The 21048-nt window shown below is 41.5% G+C and overlaps 1 protein-coding gene across 8 annotated transcripts in view; it reads left to right on the plus strand.

The window, feature by feature from the left end:
* sdk2b (sidekick cell adhesion molecule 2b) overlaps positions 1 to 21048 on the plus strand; it is a 273446-nt gene that overhangs the window by 22976 nt on the left and 229422 nt on the right. The window lies entirely within an intron of this gene.

Consider the following 21048-nt stretch of genomic DNA (forward strand, 5'->3'; position numbering starts at 1 on the left):
TGCTAACATTCGACCCTACTTTGGCCTGTAACACGGAAGTAGCTAGTTGCAAAAAAATAGCATTCAATAAGCCATATCTAACCTCCAAGAAAATAATCCAAGAAAAACACGATATTTCTTACAAAATGATCCAAACGTTCAGACATGTTTTCCAAATAAATAGGAAGTAATAAGAATCATTCTCAGCTAACTGTGTATTCAGCCGTCACAATTTGAATAATAGTAGAGCAATGGGGCTCATTTTCCAAGGGAGAGATCTTTTCTTTGTATAGGAGTCGCTGGCTGAAGTGTCTCTACTGGAGACCAAATTAATCAATCACACTGAGGCTGTAATTAATTCTTCATATATTAGAGTGCTTTCAGTCTAAACTGGACTAATAGGGAAGCAGTTACTGAGACTGAGGTTGTGGCTCGTAGAATTTATCATCGTCAGATTGATACATCTGGTGATCATATTGGCAAAAAGAAAAAAAAAAAAAGTATGACATAATTCAAAACTTACAGGCCTGTATCTCAACTGCAACTACAAAACTTCCTCCAGAGAGAAACAGTTCTATAAATGGATTTAAACCAAATTGTCCCTGAGCATGATTGCCAACCCTTTTGTCTTTTAATAGGAACAGGCACCAAGAGGTACTCAAATGATTGGGAACTCTTATCAGAAACAGTGGCAGTTGTTTTATGTGCTGCACTTGAAAACACACGCTCACACACACACACACACACACACACACACACACACACACCCACAAACACATTTATGAGCAGTGGAACAGCAGCAATTTCAGTTCCACGCTCAAATCATTCTGTAATCACTCTGCTCCCGGCCACTCCAGGTTTTCTATTTTCAACTACCCAAATTGGTCTTCGCTTGCAGTGAGAGGAAACCAGCTCTAGTTCACTCCACAGCAAATATGATAAATGCTGCCCTTTAGCTGAATTATACAACACGGAGCAGGATTTAGAAGTGTCCTAATGACATTCAAAGTCGATATAAAGAAATGGACTGAGCCGAGCAAGAAGAACATTTGACCCTGGGCGGCGAAAAACTCATCGGGCCTCGAAAATGTTTCATTTGAGAAAATAAATGTATCTCTGCTTTCTTAATGCACTGAGACAGTTGGATGAAAAGCAGGCCTGGATGGAAAAAAAGAGTCAAAAAGCTGGTATTACCATCACAGTATTATCCATAGATTGTATAATAATGGATGTTACCACTGTGACATCATCCAGCGGTTTGACCACTGCCTTTTTATGCTTCCAACTGTGCATCATTACAATTTTTGAGCCAGAAGTGACCATATTTAGACAGGAGGGTAGCAACTAATAAGGAGTGAGGATTGGAAAAAAAACACAACTTGTACACTTTGTTCAGCTTTCAGGAACAGAGAAAATGAGCCATATAGATGACAATACATTTTTAGTATGCGTCCATGTTGTGAACATCTTGAATTTTGATGTAAAGTTTTTCATTTTTAATGTGGGGCCAAACGGAGATCGACTCACTTTTTGAACCAGCCTCAAGTGGCAAGTCAAAGAATTGCATTTGTTTTGTTTTTTTTCCACTTTTGTTTTCCACACTTGGTATTACTTTAATGTAATCTTGTTTCCTTAATTTTAGGAAACTTAAGACTGAAAACAACATGCAACAACACAGTTGTTTCAGTGTAAGAAGATATGCCAAAAAGTTTCTATCAAGGAACTGCAGTTTTTGGCACTTGTTCAAGGCTTCCAATACCGTTTGATATTGCCAAAGTATCATCACTTTGTATTTGTTTCCAGAAGTTGAGACACCACAGGAATTAGCTGAGGATGAAGGCTACTGCATACCTTTCCTATCATATGAAAAATATTCACAATAAACAACATTATTTCCTACCTTAGGACCCTAAGTCCACTGCTGAGTGCCCTCGTTGAAAATAAAGTTGCATCCAGTCTGTAAGTGATTTTCAGGCTACTGAGAAACATCATGAGTTGCTCTAGAAATACTTTTTATTCTTTACTTGTTAAGGAGCATTCTTTTGGGGCTTTATTAGTCCTTTGTTTGAGACAGTGGAGAGTTGACAGGAATACAAGGGAGGAAGCAGCCTGTGGGATCAATTCGCAACTTTCCAAATGATGTAAACTTGGAGGGGACGAAGTGTGTGTAATCCCAGAACTGGAAACCCACTCTGAGTCTGTCTTTTTAAATTTCTGCACTGTACAGCTTCACTGTACTACAGCCAAACAAAAAAAAAGACAAATAATATCCCCTTAACTCCTGAAATCTGTGTCAATGACATCTTTTTTACATAATGAATTCACTGAGCAAGTCAGAGTCCCAAGACATTTTCCTTCCTTCCTACTGTATATTTTTAGCTAATTCTTCATCTGAGAGAAAGCGAGAGATTGAGTCTTTCTGTAGTGGATTATTTGACGCCTGATGTTGAGCTCTTAAGCTTTTTTTTTTTTTTTTTTTTGTGCAATTTTGAAAACAAAATTAATTGAGCGCTTTTATTTTTTTGGTTCCGTGTTAGTCGCAGTAATAGTCATGTGGCCTTAATTTACTCCCTGGGCTTTTCCTTTGGTTGACTTGTTGTCTCTTGGCGTCTCGCTGGATTCTTTGATCTTTGCCATTTCGGAGCACTGCAGCTTGACCAGAAACAGAGGGAGTTAAAGTGTGGTGCCATTAATAAAGAGCGAAGGCATAGGCCGCTGCTTTAGCTGATGCAGTAATGATTAATGAGGATGGCGCTTTAGCCTCAGAGGTGGTATCTCTGTTGAATTAGGCTCTGATTATGCCTGGCTGGGTCACACATGACTAATGGCTCTTGGGCCTCATTCATCCCTCCTTGAGCCAGGCCATGTGCTGCAACTGCAGGATGTAGCTGTGTGAAAGTAATCCTATGTTTATTAAAAGGGGATCGCATGCATCATGTACTTGTATGTATGTTTACATGAATTTAAACAACTGTTTCCTCCCTGTTTTTTTTATTGCCTCGGTGATGGCTCCTTTGCCCCGCGGGGGAGCACAATTTCTCCATAATTAAGATAAGACCATTAAAATGTGGGATTATTGTGGCGCCTTTTTAACTAGAATATATATTTCCCCATTCCCTCGGGGCTGTTTTTTTCCCCACAAAGTCTTCATGAAATGGCTTTTTGTTTACTCATTATTATTTGGCTTTCATAGCTGGATTTTAATTTGTTAGCCTGAGTAGGTGGATAGAGGCAGGAGCCGCTGGTGTGACACTGTGTAGGAGATTATTTTCATGCCCTCTGCCCTCAAAGACAGACTCCAGGAAGGGAAATTCACTGTACAGGGAGGCAGTTCTGCATAGAGTCTCTTCAATGAGGCTCTGTCTCTACTTAAAGAGTGATAATGGGACTTTCACAAGCTGCAACATCCGCTGTTGGGAAAAAAAAAATGATGGCAAGGCGGAAGTGCAAAAAACTGCAGCTCCTCAAGTGTCCACACGAGGATGGCTGCAGAAGACCCAAAAGTCACATAAACACTCATTTGAAAATGTACGTTTTTACAGTAGAAATGAAAATGTTTACAGCCTGGTTAAAAAAATAATAATAATAAAAAAAAGTGAATTAACGATTAACGTTAATGGTTTTAATGGTTACGTCAAAATGTTGTGTAGTAAAAGTGCAAATCCCAGTGGCAAAGGTTGATTATCGGTCTCTACAGTACCTCTAAAAAATATGTATTAAATACACTACTATGATGGTAGAAACAATGCATTTCAATGGCATGGCTGTAAACTTTGCAAAACAAGTCTCATTTTGAGTACAAACCCATACAGTTGATGGCGTTAGAAGCGGAGGAGGGCGATAGCAACAGAGGACAGCTTGACTGTGGACAGCTTGAGGCAGAGCGACTCCAATCTGTTGGCTTTTCTGATGCTGTCTGCTCTGCTCCAGTGATGACTTGCAGGAAGTTAGCATAACCACTTTTAAACCCTCTTTCTGCTAACGGTCTGAGACACCTTGGTGTGATCTTTCCTCTTGATCTTAACTGCCTTTAGATCTTTAGAAATTCTGGTGTTTTCCCAACACAGCATAGATGAAGAAGACAGGCGTTCCAACTTTTCTTATTTGACCAAAACCTGAAAGGGGATTTTTGTTATTTTGGGAGTATTACATCCGCATAATCTTTTAAAGGCCTGACTTTGTGGCTTTGTTGCCCTTTTGCCCTCTTTTCATAAAGGCAGGATTATGGCAAAGGCAACTCTGGGTCATATCCCTTTAAGTGCTATCGGAAGTAAATGGCATGTATCCATATGCGCCCTCCCTCGGAAAGCAACCTAATTTAGCTGATTTGCAGAAGGCTGTAACTGTTTGTCTTTTTTAAAGCAGTTGAAGAAGTCATTGCTGTTCCTGCTTAGCTTTCGAAACCAGACAGAAAATATTACCCTTTCATTACCAAGCAATCGCCCACTCTCCAGCCTGTTGACTTGTCATTTTAGCTCCGATAGCCACCATTCTGCTCCATTTCCTCAGCGGCAATCACACTGTCAGTATCTGAGATGGTGTTAAGCCGCGGCTCATTGCACCATGGCTGTGTTCGCTGGGCACGAGCCATGTGGAATCAGGGAGGCCATGCTCCTCAGACCGGAGGGAGGCAGGAGAAGAGTCGAAGGATGATGAGCGGTGGCAGTGACGGGATCCTTTGCAGCTTCTAACCCTGTATTTTTCCACTCAGACGGGCTTGTTGTTTACTGCTCCACCATGGCCACGCGCTTCTCCACTGGGCCTAATTTGTCACCCCATAAAAACAGGACAGCGCTGGTACACGCCGAGTGGGAGTCAGTGAGCTTGTTAAGTTCTCGCGGGGACGGGGGCGATAAGAGGAAAGAGACAGATAGGCTGATAAGCCAAAAGGAAGGATCTGTGAATAGCAGTATAGGAGATGTAGGCCAAAAAGAACTACAAAGAAAGTAAGGTAGGAGACAAGAAGAGGATGTGAAAGAAGGAGAGTCTTTGTAGAAGAAAGTACAGTGTCTTTGAAGGAGGGGGGGGGGACTCTATTTCTTTTATTTTCTTCTCAATAGTGAGCTTGTTTGCTATTCTGAGGGTCTGCTGCTCATTAGAGGACCCTGCAGACTCCTGTAACAGGGCACGCTCAGCTGACCCATGGACCGCCTGTGTGACAGAGCACAGCCCTGAATATGCTTCTGTCACAATATGATGGAATCGCCGTAACGATGCCATGCTACCGAATGAAAAAAAAAAAGAAACATCTGAAATATTTCCTCTTTATCTGGTATCCTCCTTCCCTTTTTTTCTCCCTCTTTATACCATGGTTTATTTTCAACTTGTATATCCTCCTGCTCTCTCTGTGTTTGGGTCAGTAATGAGCTGGTTAGGTTTCTCTTCCCTGCCAGAGGCGTGTTTTCTCTTTCCATCTCCGTCTTTCTCTCAAACAGCACATAAAGAAGAGGGAGGTCTGCTATCTTGTTTTCTTCTCTCAATGCCTCGTCTCCCCTAAGGACTTTCCAGGTAGCTTTTTTCTCTGTTTTTCTGTTATTGTCTGCCTTTTTTTCCCCTTCAATTTCAGTTTTTTTTTTTTTTTTAACAGTTTGAACAACTTTAATTAAATTCCCATGGTAAACGAGAATCCAAAACACCGCCTACAAAAAGCTGCGAGTGTACGGCGGCCCATGTGGTCCTCATCTGTCGTAAAAGTGTGAAAAATGTATGAGCGCTTTGAGTATCATTGCCCTCAGGCTAGACACAGACAGCAACACCCACGGCTCTGTGGTGGAGTGTTTAAATCAGAGGCATTTCCTCACGCCTGGTGTTGAACAAGGAAACACACATGTTAGCAGACATGAGGTATAAAAGACAGCTGTTTAAGGAAAGACACATATTTGCCTCCAAAGGCATGAAGCTCTGAATAAAAAGCAGCACATCATGCATGCAGTTTTGAGAGATTTTGTCGCAATTTTGGCCCAATCAAAGTCGACACCAGTACTGGAAATCGTCCCTTTCGTGATCAGCATAGGACCCTGATACAATCAGAAAAAGAATCTCACTGATACCGAAACAATTGCTCTAAATTCCCGCATGGATTGGATCTGCAGGCAAGGAAAGTTACGTTTCAAAGTTACAGCAAACTCCTCATGAAAAACAAGCCAGATTTTTTTTTGCTGTTGAAAAGCTGTGTTTCATGGTCAGAGTATTGGATTGCAGCATTAACTTGCGTACTTGCAGATACATTATACTGTATCCAATTTTTATTGCTTCATTCATGTAGTTGACATTTCCTTCCAACAAACACAGTTTAAATACAGCATGTTGAATTAAAACAATAAAAACAAAACTACTAAAAAAAAATAGAAACGAAAGTAGAAACATTTTTAGAAATGAACAAAAAGGCATACACGCAGACATAAAACAAAATAAAATGGGGAGGAAAGAAAGAAAGATAAATATATATGTATAAATATACTGTATCCAGACTTATTCTGATACTGCTTTTTGTAGTCCCTGAGGCAGATACTGATACTGGTATCAGTGAAGCTGCATTATACCTTTTTTTTTTATTGGAATCAGAAAAACTAAATGAATAAATTGCAAAGATGCTTTGAATTCCATGGATCGGATCTGCCAGCCTCTATCCAGGTTATACTTGAATTTCCCTCGGGATCAATAAAGTATCTATCTATCTATCTATCTATCATTTGATGCTTACAGCAAACTCCCCATGGGAAAAAAAGTGGTATTCTTCAATGAGGAAAAAACAATAACAATGATTTATTGGGATTCAGTTTTTTGAATACATCTTGTACATATCGAGGCATATGGGACAGAAAACAAAAAAACAAAAAAAAATCTGTTCCTCTGGGAAAAAAAAAAAAGTGAAGTTTCTGGTAACATCTACAGCAATGCGTTCACAGGTGTCCTCTGGCCCTTTAGACCTGCAATATTTCTTGCATCTTTGAAAAAGCCTCCTTTTCACAGCCAGCGGATTTATGACAGGTTGAGAAGAAAAAGAACAGTTAGATGGAGAACATGTGTGTGTGGGGGGGGGGGGGGGGAGCACATGACATGAGGGAGATAAAGTTGGAGGACTGAAGTAGCACTGGAGAATTCCCATTAATCAATTCTTGCTCTCTTAACAATTGGGGTGAAGTGGCGAGCAGTCGCGGATTTGGAGAGATGCTGTCGGTTAGACCCCCTCCTGCTAATTGAAACAAGAGATGCTACACCAGGGATAAGACGCCGCTGTTATAATTCATGCCTCTTCACCCCAATCAAACTTAAGCTCTCCTCTCGCTGTCACGCCCCAAAGAAGATTCTCACAAATCCTTTTTTTTTGCCGGCCTAAGTCCTGCTGCGACGGTTTAGAAGTGACCCTGAGAAGTGCTCACTTGAAAGAGCACGTTTGTTCAATCCTTGCATTGTTTGATTAAACTTTGGTTCTGTGGTATTTCTGGTTCAGGTAAATTCATTTGCATGGTGAAAGCGCGTGCAGTGGAAGTATTAGGCACGGTATTGTGTCGAATTGATGGAAGGGGTCAGGTGAGCTCGCAGCACTTGTTCCGCGTGCAGTGCAAAGGAACAAAGCCCTTCCTGATTAACATTGTTATTCATTCATGAGATGGAGCCCAGCAAAGCAGATTCATTTGTCTTAGATACGTTTAACAAATGGAGGGAAAAAGGAAACAAATCTCTGAGAAACAATTGAATAATTATGCCCTTTCAGCTCGAACGTGACCAACTGAGTTCTTAAGCCGTCAGCACCTTTTGTTTGAATGCAGCGTTTTATTGTGGCAGCAGGGATTTTAATTAGTCCAAAGACTTTCCTCATGTCAGCTGCTCAAAAGGGCTGTAGACAATTGTCAGTACATGCAAAATTAACATAAAATCGCTTCTTTGTCTCCAGCAAACACTTTCTAAAAGTCGGACTTGACAAGATAGAAAATATGGAAGAGAAGTTTGTTTTTCACCAAACTTGGGAATTCAAAATAAGAGCATGTAACAGGTGAGGGTTAACAGACATATAGTAACTTTTATTTTACGTCAATATGGTTTAAGGAAAGGAAAGCAGAAAGAAGACTAGCAGGCTCATCTTCAGAGAGACAGAGACAGAGATGGAAATGCATGACATTTTTACGGGAAAAGTTGTGCTTGGGTTGTCATGGTACCAGAATTTTATAATTGGCTCTGACACTGGTTAAATCAATTCCTGTTTTGATACCGCTGCAAGAAAAAAAGAAGTCCCTGTTCCTCAATATTGGGCATTACTTGTTTTTATTCACCAAAGTTGTCAAGGAAACTCCCAACACACATTCCAAATTCCAGAAACATCAGTAGCGTTTTGGTACCCAAACATTTAGTATTGAAAAGTATTTAAGTCTTGACATTTTGTATTGAGCCCATTCTACTTCCAAGTCATCATGTAACAACACTTCTTAAGCCCCTTTGCCTTCTGTTTAGAAGCACAACATCTGATGTTCAACACATTGTAATGCATATCCATCTCCAGCAATAAAACGAGGAGGACTTTCAACCTTGACCTTTAACCCAACCCAAGATTTTTTTTTCTCAAAAACTTAGCCAAGTAGTATTTGTATTTTAGAGCCAACGCTCTAGCTTAAACCATTTCAAACACACCATCGTGATGTCACAAAGTGTTGGTATTTGGCACCTCCATTGGGCAACGTTGGTTGGTCACATTGCAACCACATTGCCCATTTGTAGATGATATTGGGTTCACTGATCAAGAAATCTATATTTGAGAAGTCTTTTATGAGACAGTAATATAAACGCTGAGCTCAGCATACGTCTGAATTAAGATCCTCAGATAATATTCCATGTTGCATTTCAGCCATGAATTAAAAGTCACATGAGGTGTGTGTAAAACTCAATAGTGTTTTAGTCTTTTCTTATTGGATATTTTTGTATGTTTCTTCACTGTCTTTTCTTCACAGTGTTTCAAATCCAAACAGACTTTTCCCAACCAAACCTTTCCTGTCCTGTTTTGTCTGCTTCCTTCGAGTTAAATAAACACTTGATGCTAGATGGTCACCAAGCCCTGGACCAGAGAGCTGTGTTTGAGGCCGGGGAATGTACACACTGACTCCTCAGGATGGGGGGGGGGGAGGAGGGCGGCTACACCAGCGGTTTGTCTTCTGTTATGTTTGGAGGACGCAAGCGACGTCCATTTCAGTTGTTTTAACTGCCTTCAAGGTCCATTTCACGAGAGAAGAGTGGCTTCTTTGTCTTAAGGCTTTACATTTTACAGCACCATTTAAACGTAGAACGATAAAACCTGTATTGTTCTTACGCTGAAGCAAAGATATAAAATTTGGATGGAAAAAAAAATGCAATTGTCTGTGTCATAAAGTTCACTTTAAAGACTTAGCATGACAACTTTCGGTAACTTGAAAAAAAGTTTGTGCCTGTTACATGAAGTCCTTTAGAATTGAAACTAGTGTGGCTCCACGAAGCCCATAATGATAGCTACTCTAACCTGAGGCTCTCTTGGAGTTGGATGTAACCCTACTGGGTCAATGAGATGCATTTCCATGTACAGCAAATTTGCAGGCCTTGGCACCTTTCCTGTCTGGATTAGTTTTTTGTGTGTGTGGTTCTGCTGCCCTAGCCAGCCCTCCTTAATGAGAGCAGAGGAACAACAGAAGCAGATGGAATTGCCTGTGGGACTGTGGGAAGACTCAGGAAGGGATAGGATGCCGGTTGCGGGAGGAAGCGAGTGCCATGTGGTGGCGTGCCTACTCTGCCCTCTGGTCATCTTTGCTAGTCCTGCTTGGTGGTCATCCAGGCGCGCACTGGCCTGCCAATTAAATACGGGCCCACAGTCAACCCTGAAGGTTCCTCCAAACCCACAGGCCTCTCTCTTCCTCCCTTCATCTTTTTTTTTTTTCACTCTCTGCTCTCTTTATATCACTCTCCAGCCAACACCCTGCTGTGCATTCTGCTTTCTTCTCGCTTACTTACTCAAGGGGAATCGCTGCGCAGAATCCATTAGGCTGTTTTCCCGTCTTGCCTCCCCCGCCAAATAACTCGTGAGATGGCAGGTGTCAGTGCCACGATCTGTTCAACCATGTGATGTGACAATGAAGAAATCCTCCTCGACTCTGACATGCTCGCAGTGCTGCAATAAAAAAAAAAAAAAAAAAAAAACTGAATTAAGACGGAGTGACGGCGAACTTGCTCGCTTTCTTCTCAGCGTTATGTTCCCTACATATGTGAGACGTCCGCTGTCAAGAGCAGTTCATCCAAATGAGGTTCGGAGTTCCTCACGTGGAGTTCAAGCAGTCAAAGCCAGAGGTCTGAGGTCACACGTCTGGCTGGCTTTGTGTAAGCCGGTGACTTGTGAGAACGCGATGGACACGTATAGAGGTGGACAGAAAAATCAGGACGGAAGTTGGGATGTCAGCAGAGAATCGAAAAACAGCTGACGGTAGAAGAATAGGTGGGATCAGAGGGATTAGAGAGACTTATTAGTAAGGCAGAACCCTGATCTCTTCATCTAACACCTGCCTAAGGGCGTGATTTCTGTCACTACTCACTTACACGCTGCCACAGTTGATTACGACTGCCAAACATGAACTAAAGTCCGTCGCTTCTTTCTCGGAGATGGAGCGGGGTTGTGTTCCACTTCTCCTTGATTTCCACAGAGACTTCCAATGGCAGCGAAGCTCTCCGACTTCCATATGGAGTGGACAGATGTGAGGATCACATCAAGCACTTCCATATTTGATTTCCGTGGTGGGGGGGGGGGGTCTGGTGTTACCTCTCCAATCCTTCAGGAGGTCGTGCAGCTCGCTGTATGATGGAAACGTTGGCACTTGAGATTTCTGAAGTGGTTTTATTCATTTGATTTGGGTTTTTTTTTCATAGTTGTCAAGGACTCGGCCCGAGTGTCTGTTTTGAAGAACTCCAGGTTTATAAAGATCTTTAGTGCTTCAACGTGGGTCACTTCACTTCAAAGTGGGTTTTTGAGATGAAGCTGAGGTTAGCAGACAATCATGGCAGCAATTAATAGAACTGTCCGCAATAGTTTCAGCTCCTTTTCTTTGTCAGTTATGTTAAATTTGCTCATTTTAGATTTTATTTCAATACTTTTTCTGTTAAATTCCACAAATGTGACATTATTTTTTTCTGATTTTGGACACACAGTGAGAACATTTTTCCTGTAAGTGTGTCAACTAAACAAGCATTGTTGTTTTCAAAGCGCACCCATGGAGAGCGCTTTCCGACGAGACGAAATATTCCATCCCCACCAAACAGCAGTCGTTATATTTAAAGAAAACATGTAGATAACATTGCAGAGATGATGAAATATCTAACAAAGGCAATAATCCGAAGCACCAATTGGACATTTGTATTTTACCTTTTGTCACCAAGTGCCTGGTTGTCAGACTTTTGTTTGCACCAACCGGATAAAAACGCAGTAATGACACGGTGGACTGAACACATGCAGGGCTAGAACTCTAAAAAAGAAGCCATCTTTATACCGCCAGCTCCAGTTGTTCTCTGTTTTTCCTTGTTTGTTCCGCCCCAGAAGGTTATCTCAGCCAGAAATAATATACAACAGGGAGAATACAGTACGCACTGTCTGCAATCTGCAAATGAATGTCCCATTTCTTGCCGTCTTCTGTGGAGGTTCAAAACGAGGAAGCAGCTTCTCAGCGTGTCATTGAGCTATTTTTAAGGATCTGTCTCTCACTAACGAACAGTACGTGTCATGATGTGTTCACACATAGAGTTGGTATACTGTATAATGTACAGCCAGTCTTGAACTCCATTATACGATTAGCATCAAGAGATGTAAAGTGACTTCCGCGTCACTCAGTCATCACATGAGCGATGATGATTGATTTGGAAGCATGAAACACACTGAGTATTTTCAGATTTGAATCCTGTCGTGAACGCCCAAAGACAGGAGAAGCTCCTTTATCAGATTGATTGCTGATTGACAGTTGCCACGCCAACTCGATTGATTAAGAATGACAGGTGAAGAATCGCAATCAGACCAACAGTGTACACGACGCTGGTGTCAGCTTTCATCTTGAATAGCATGTAATGGTGCCTTTCATCAATAATTATTATTCCGCTGTGGTTGAGTCCTCGAGTGTGAGTTCGACTTCTTCAAAAATATTAAGGGGTTTGAGGCCGGGCGTTGAAATGAACGAGGAAGCTTGGACGACCGCCGATGTTCCCGTCCGTGGCAGCTGCAGGCGATGTGCTTGTCGAGTGTGGCCACATGACTCAAGTCCCCATCTCTGGCATACAGCGCCCAAATACGCACCAGTCAAGCTAAAATGCAGTGTAGAACTCTATGTACTTAAGGCTCTTTCTTAACTTCACTCGAGTGTGGCGTGTGGGAGTAGAAACTACTTTTGAAAATGAGAAAAAGAAAAGGAGCTCGTTCTCAGGAGACAATCTGAAGATCAGTGCTTTGATGTGATCTGCTCCCTTTGTGCTCCAGACGTTTCCCCTCGCGAAGGCAAAGATGCATCCGAAACTGGAGCGCATATTTGTTTACGGATGAGGGGCGCAACATCACAGTGAAGCCTCTAACTTAATCAGAACGCTCCTTTGCTCTTCTCTGCCGTCACAAGTTCTTGTCATCTTTATGCGTACAAGCTTTGTTTTTTTTTTTTTTGGTGTTTTTTTCCTACAGCAACGTATGTAATACCTGCTGTTTGACTTCAGGTTTCATACACATTATGGCTGGCAATGTGAGGATATCAGCAAAATGCATCCGTGCGAGGTTAACATGAAAGCCTGAACATTTCTTCACTCCAACGTAGGTGACAGACATTCCAAGAGCCTATCCAAGGTGTCAAGAGGATTAATTAAAACGAATAATAATAAGCCCTCAAGAACAGATGGTTTTGTAGAAATTTAGGACGTAAAAACAGGTCTCTGGATGTTTTAATTTTCCGCCACACCGAGAATCCAAACATCTGCCAAACATCTGCATAACCCTTTATGTAGTGAAGCTATCAATCACTGTAGTAGAGGCTTCTGTTCACAAGTAGGGAGCGAGGTTACGGTCACATGGACATGACATGACTAGACGGGAACAACACCTGCATGCCGTCTGTCACCTCTCAGTTATGTGTTGAAAACGTATGACGTGAAGACACGTGTATGTCGCTGGAACAAGTACACGAAAAAATCGGCGCGAAACAAGCTGGCGACACGGTAATGACACAGATAACATCTGGAGGATCACACATTGGATTTTAGGAGGATTCTTTTTTTAACGTTTCAAGACAAGCTTGGAACACTGAAAGTGAAGCAGTATTCAGACAAATAGGGTTGCTGGGACCACGACAGATTTTTTTAACTGTGATTCTTTCAAAATAAATAAAATGATAGGGATACCTGTCGCTACACAAAAACACAAGTGGCCCCCAATATTTCTTGTTCTTCACAAAAATTCAATCCCTGCTCACTGTCTTTACAACACCAATCTGTTGGCAACCTTTTTTCAATAGAGACAGTGCTCTCTCTCAAAGGCAGCTTTTGGCTAAAAATAAGACTGAAGTTTATTTTTTTGGGACTTTTGTGTCTTTTTCTTTATAGATAAGATAGACAGAGTGAGAAATCAGGAAGCGACAGTAGGGAACTACACGCAGGGAAAAAGGAGCCACAGGTTGGATTCAAACCCGGGCCGCCTTTATGGAGGACCACAGCACCCGCGCATGTGATGCACACTTAATCACTAGGCTACCAGCATCCCTTAAGATTTGTCTTTTTTTTTTTGTGCATTCATATATTGGCGATGGAACTGTTTTAAAACCAGATCGAAAAGTATCCAAGTATTCGACATTTTGATGGCATTACATCCAAATCCTTAATTGTGTTCCTTATCTTCATATATGAAGATGATCATTTTTGGGTAACGTTCACAATTCAGTCATGTCTTTTGCAGTCATATACTACAAAAGAAGCTACAAACAAACTGCAGAAGGTTATCCTCCCTGACTGTTACACCCGAGCTCTTTTTGGATCAGAGCTTGCCGAGTCAGTTGCAGATTTGATGAGTAAGATTACCATATTTCTTTTTCATCTTACACTCTGTGCAATTGTCTAAAACCCCTGTGATGCCATTTGCGAGATCTGCAATCTTTTGTGATTTATGAATCTGGTATTCGGAGAGAGATGCCTTTTGGAAATTAAACGTACTACTGACAGCTCAGATCTCCAGCTATCTCCTACATAATTTATGTTACAAACATATTAACTTGTCAACCATCCACGATAAAGGTCCCTGTTTTCCCAGTACGCTAATGCTACTGTGTTGATGTACTCTCTGTATATTTGTACATGTGGTAACATTATATGTTTGCATAGAGCCTCAAGCAGCAGTGACTGGGTGACTGCTGCATGTTGAGATACATTGATTGTAAGGGAAATCAATGCAGTCAGGCTGTTAGACCTCTTGGCTTGGTTATGCTCTTGCAGATTACACCAGGCTCCTGCAGTGTTGTCCCAGTAGTTGGCAGGATTTGTACACATGGACTGAGATGCATTCCAGAAGCATTTGTTGTGGGGGGGGGGACTTTTTCCGGGAATGGCAGGTCCAGAGGGTGAGCTCCTGGTGGACTTTACAAGCACCAGGGGAGGTGTTGAGGCTGCTTCAAGCTCAATACTGTTTAATTAAAACACAAACGAGATGATTGAACTGAAGAATGGGCAACAATGGGTTGAGGAAAAAAAGAAAAGCATAATATGCTGCATGGTGTTAAGAGGATAGAGGGATGAATGGAGCCTTGAGCTCAGTGTGGAGCGTAAAAGTTTGGAGAAAAATAATTATATTGAGTCCTAATGAGGGAGGACTGTACAGATGTCAGAACAATAATCTATTCATCCTCGGGTTCGGCTAACCCAAACAGATTTTCAATATTATAAGTAGTGGCTGGGTTGTACTGATTACTGTGTGACTGCACCAAATAGTATCTCAAGCAAAACCAATTTCTGACAGGTCTTTGCTGGCACAATTGTCACATTTAGATTTCTTCTGTAGTCTTTTTTTGTGTGTGCAGCTCTCGCATGTTGTGCAGATGTTTGTTGTGGCAACTCCTCGAGTCAAAGCAATAATATTCATTAAAGGGATGTGATTAGTACCCCACTGTGCTGGGATGAAGAGCTTTTAGCTCTAAATAGTTTCATTTTGCGAGTGGCAAGAAGAGACGGTGAATACTTCTCTGCTGCTCGGACAAAATGCACTTGTTAGTTTTTTTTTTTTTCGATGACATTTGAAAGCAGCTCATGAACTCAAGGAAGGAGAAGCTTGGGTCTACTTATGAAGGGAACACAACCTTTCAAATGACTCTCTTTAAAAGACATGTATCCAAAGTTTAAGTTACAAGACCTTGACAGATATGGGATTATTGGAGCCGATACTTCATTGGATTTTAGGAGGGTACAAAATAGGGCTCAATTAATCTGGGATTTTTATGGGGCGGAAATACAACCCAGATCTATTCTCTATTTTAAGAAATCAATTGATATAAACATACACACATTTATAGCTATGATCCAGCAAATGCAGTTACCAAACACTTAAAAAAAAAAAATTTGAGACAAGATTTTTTCCATCACAGTTGAACAATATTTGTTCATGTACATCCTTTAAACTAAAGTTCATCTCTTTCCACATTGGAGGCTCAAACTGGAAATGTATGGAAATATTCATTGATGTATTGATTGGTTATGTTTAGAGCCTTCATTTATTAGTATTCTGAGATAAATATGCTTTACATTTACAGAACCATGACATCTGCGGTGTGCTGATCTACTGCAGCAATAAATTGCATGACCCCCTTCAAGCCTTGTTGTCTAGACATGAGGTGATGTGCATGAAGGAGATATTTCCAGGCCTTGAGTGCCAAACTGAGCAGCATTAAGCAATACCATTCAATTAGTCACCCTGCCTCAGCCGCAGAGGTGATGGGACAGCTTAACACCCCGACAACCACTGTGATGAGCGATTAAGCACCCGACTGGAATAAAAACTAGTGGACCTTGTAACAGGGAAGCAGTGTTGCTGCATCTTACTGCAACGCTCTTTGATAGAGGTGTGAAATGTGTATGTATCAGATTGAATGTGCCAGTGTGTGGGTGGCAGAGTGTTTGTGCATGGGTCAGATGGTCAGTGTAATGGAAAAAAAGAAAAAAAAGAAAATCCTTGTGGGATGGAGACAAAAGGAGGGATCGAGTGTTTACCTTGCTCCATCTCATGCAAAGTGGCTCTATTGATCAGAGATCTCCATCAAGACGCTCTCATTGAACTGGAGGACGGAAGCAAAACTGATTTCTCTCTGGAATCTTGAACGTACTTCAGTGTGTATGACCTGTTTCCAAAAGTGAAAATAACTTTGGTTTAAAGGCAGGTACACCTTAACCCTAACACGACCTTATTCTTAGTGAATGATTAGTAAGTCCAGAAGGTTCAAACCAAGGTCGAAAGCTGAAAGGTATCTCAGTCTCTGACAGTCTCAAAAAGGTGTGAATCCTTTCACTATTCAACGTTACAAAACATACAACAACCAACAGCGGAGAATAAGCTGCGGTCTTCAAACTCAACAAATATATTAATGAAAAGAATCCAGGTTAATCTGAGACGCAAATCCTGAATGTCCTCGTTTCTAAGGAGGGGCCAAAGAGTTTTTGAACCCGGTGAATCATGAAGCCTCAGAATAAGCCTCACACTAAGTCTTCCACATTGCCATTCTGGAACAATGTTTGAGCCCATTACTCAAATTGGAAGCACTAACAAAAGCCTGATGCCATTGGTCCAGATGTCAAAGGCTTTTATGAAAATCCCTAATGTGATACAACCCGATCCAGCTAACAAAGACCTCGTGTATTTCCCAGGGATTGCAGCTTCTGAGCTCCCTCGTTATTGACAGATAAACAGCCGAGAGAAACAGCTGACTGCAGTTGGATTCTCTCAGAATGACTCGCGATAAACATCCGAGAGCCTTTCTTTTTGAGGTGTCGACAAGGTTCAATCAAGTGTGCATGATTTAATTTGGGCTTTGTCATTTGCTTGGGGAATCTTATCATTGGTGTATAACGTCTTACTGAGCTCAGACAAGAGTGTGCTTTTCGTCTGCCTTATTAAGTATTCTGGTTAACTAAAGAAAATCATCTCCCCTAAAAAGCTAAAGAGCAGGATTCATGTAGTTTTTTCACTGTCATTTGGTTTCATTTTCATTTCATGCTTTATCTTTAAACTTCTTTACACCACTGTCTGGTATTTTCCTCTTCTTTTTTTCATCTGTTGACTAAGGCTGGGAGATAAATCGATTTTTTTAAAGATATATCAATATACTTTTACACAAGATATAAGGCAAGACAATATTGTGGATATCGATATAGTTTATGTTGCATTAAAATAATGTTATGCGCATCTTCTGTGGAGCTGTCAGTTCACCTCACTCTCTCCCTCTTTAACCAGCTCCTCTCTCTCTCTCTCTCTCTCTCTCTCTCTCTCTCTCTCTCTCTCTCTCTCTCTCTCTCTCTCTCTCTCTCTCTCTGAGCTGAACTCAAAAAACGAATGGAAAACAAACCTACAGTATGTTTATCTTGTGATTCAAAAAATTACTATCACAAACAAGGAGTTCATTTTATGTACATGTTGAACTTTTTCAACTAACTGTCAATATAATACATCAATATACATCGAGTATTGCCATTGAGAGAAAAAACATTGAGATATTTGTCTTGTTCCGCATCGTCCAGCCCTACTGTCAACTTCTTTGGCCAATTAATGTCCGCTAAGCGTACTTGTTCAAGGATGGATCTCCTCATCCTCCAAGCCTCCCTCCGACAAAGCCAAAAATAAATCTGATGAGAGCACATGTTTTTGTTTTTCCTTTTTTTTTGGTCTAAATTAAAATAAAAATTTTTGTCATGAGCGAACCAGTAAATGTATCACAAGAGCCAGAAAGATGATGTATTGTCATGTTGTCTCACCAAGGCAGTCAAACTCAAGCTAATTTTCAGCTACCTTGACTTTACATGATGCCAACGTTTTAGTTTTTAAAAAAAGGATGCACACACAATGCACACTCTGCTACAGTGCGAAACAAACAGAAAGTGTGAGTTATAGCTAATATGCACATATTATTTTCATATTGTGCAGGCCTAATAGTATCAGTATCCATTCAAGGTACATGTATGGGAACACCTCAAGAAGTTGTGCACGTTAACTTCCCTTATTTCTATATTCATCCCTGCAGCTCCATTGTTGCATCTCTAGACCACTGCCTGGTAAAAAAACACTTTTCAACCACAGAGGCAAACAAAAACAGGAACAGCACTCAGAACAATGCCAGCTGTGGGGCTAAATGAAGGCCATTCATCATTGTAAACTGATTTAAGGAACTGAATTCATATGCTGACGCTGCTGCTCTCCGCAGATTCAATAATACCTCCCAAACACTCAGGCCCCTTTAACTGAAACTTCTATAATAGTAGAGATGTGATTTTGAAAGATTAATATGTGGGATCATTTTACGTTGGGAGATGGATTTCAGTGTCTTTATTATAATATATGACAAAGAGGAGCCGAGAGACGAGGGCTGGAGATGTGTCAGCCACTAAGTATAGCAGCTTCTTCATTCTTGCCTTTTCATTCATTTCACATTGTTCTGGACTGTAATCATCTTGGCTCAGAGGAAGTGGCTTTTAACAAGCTGTTTTAAGGTTTCGGTTGGGTTTTGAGGCCTTGGTCCCAAAAGGCCTTACAAGGGGGTGAAGGCTCAACCCTGCTATTTCATCTCCATATATAGTCAGGCAGCTCGACCACAAAGTCAGGGCAGACTGCCTGTCTGGCGCTGGACTGGGTGTGGCCCTCCATGTTCGTCTATAGTGGGCAGAAAAAAAGGGATGGAGAGGGCTTTGCACCGTTGCACTTTCTCTTGTGTCAACTCTCACTCTTTGCTTATTTTACAAGTCCTCGGAGTGTGATCTTAACATGCAAGTATATGAGATGGTTTTAAACTCTACACATTTCATTTTCTGCTTAGACACCATACTCCATAACCAAGATGTTGTAGTATTAAAATTCTCCAGGTTAAATACATCAGCATTGCATTAAAACCAGCCAGCACGCTCAGATGCCTTTGTGTGCAAGTCGTTGGCCTTGCCTTTGTGACTTGTGTCGGTAAGTTTAAAGGAGAGAATTTAAGTACAACAGTATATCAAAGAAAAAAGAGCTCCCCTTTGCTGGATGTAGATCAGGAGTGACAGCCGCATTTGCAAAGCTCTGTTGAGGAGAGCGGGAGAGAGGGGAGAGCACATCCCCAGAGACATGAGGCACTTTGGGGCACATGAGATGTTTCAACATATTTACTGTATCCACATGCATGCCCAGATGCCTTCCTCTCGTCTTTCACCGATGACTTGCATGAAGAGTACCTCGGAGAAGTGACAGAAATGCACATACTGTAAGCACATAGTCACAGGCAAAACAACCTCACACATACACACACTGAGAGTTGTACCAGCTGTTCACCCATGCAAGAGCATGGGGGGGAAGGAAAGAGAAAGATGGAGGGCACACATGAAAGTGACAGGGAAGGGAGAAAGACAAACATAAGGAAAAAGAACTCTGAGATTGATGATGTAAAAAGAGAATTAAGTAAACTTTTCCCCTGCATGCTTCTCAAGAAAACGGTTGATGTGTGAACTTCAGGTTCCCTCGTTCTCAAGGGTACTCTTTCTAGTGAGGGCTGTATGAAGACAGGCATTCTCATCCAGCACCTGACAGCAGAGACAACTTGAAAAATAAGAATTAGTGTGTCAAGTCTCGCTGATAAAAAGCCACTCGTAACTTGAATTGTGAAAGGCACACCAATTCTAAAAAGGAATTAAAGAGTATTCTAACTTTCGGCGTTTTGTGAATGTAGAAATAAGAATTTGCATACATTGGTTATTGAGTCAGGTGTGTGTGAGAGAGAGAAGGATAGGTAGAGATTAAGAGCATGTCTGCAGGAGGGGAGCATTGGCTGAAATTGGCTATTTTCCTCTCACACTATTGACATCTTGTGGTGCACGTGAGAGGCATTATGAATTCATAGGTTCCAGGGAATGAAAATGAGCTTCCGTCACCTGGAATTTACTAGAGGCAGAAATCACTTATTCTCAATGTATTATTTTTCTACCGTGGCACTTCCACGAGGGGTTACCAATTTTTACTATGCCTCTTATTTCTCTTCCCCCGCCAACCTCCCTCCCTCCACGTACATAATCTTCACCATTGGGGCACAATTTCCGTGGCGAACTTGGTCACACATTTGATTCCATATTCTTTTGCCCTCAATTTATTCCATATCCAGTTTTCCTCGGCTATCCTTTTCCTAAGTAGGTCACTTATCTCAAAGTACTGTATGCGAGCTGTAACGCTCTGTCCTGTCAGAGAGCCCACTCAAACGGAAGATGTTTGTCCATACATACGACACATGTGAAGCAGTTTAAACAGCAGATCTCTGGGGGCCTTACTGGCCCACTTCATGAGAGTCAACATCATGCCTCATATGGCATCAAGTGCCGACTGGGTATTGAGACATAGTGGATAGTCTGGGGATGGGGTGTCTCCCTGAGAGCGGTACCCCTGAGACTTTGCTGCAGTTAGTTGCTCTTGGAGTGGTCCAGCGTCGGTATGCTCACCTTTGTTCACAAGCTTTCAGGTGTGACACCATTAAAAGAGCATTTCGGATGTGAGTTACTCCAGGGACCAAAGCATTTAGTGGATACTCCACCGGTGCGTTTCCACCTTGTTGATCAGGGTTTAAATAAAAGCCCAATGAGTGTATTGTCCTACTGAAAAAAGTTTCCGGCTAGAGGGATTGTAAAAATAGAAGGACCACTTCAGGGGACATTTCTCCGTCCTTTTTAGGGTTACTTTTTGGTCCATTTTGTTTGAAGTGCATAGCTGAAGAGAGACAGGATAAGTCGGGATGGCATGCAGCAAAAGGGATGTGGTCAGATTCCAACCAAGGCCACTGCGACAAGGACTACAGCCTCAGTACGTAGGTTGCACAAAGTAACCGTTAGACTATCCAA

Source organism: Symphodus melops (assembly GCF_947650265.1).
Source record: "Symphodus melops genome assembly, chromosome: 21".
Taxonomy (NCBI): domain Eukaryota; kingdom Metazoa; phylum Chordata; class Actinopteri; order Labriformes; family Labridae; genus Symphodus; species Symphodus melops.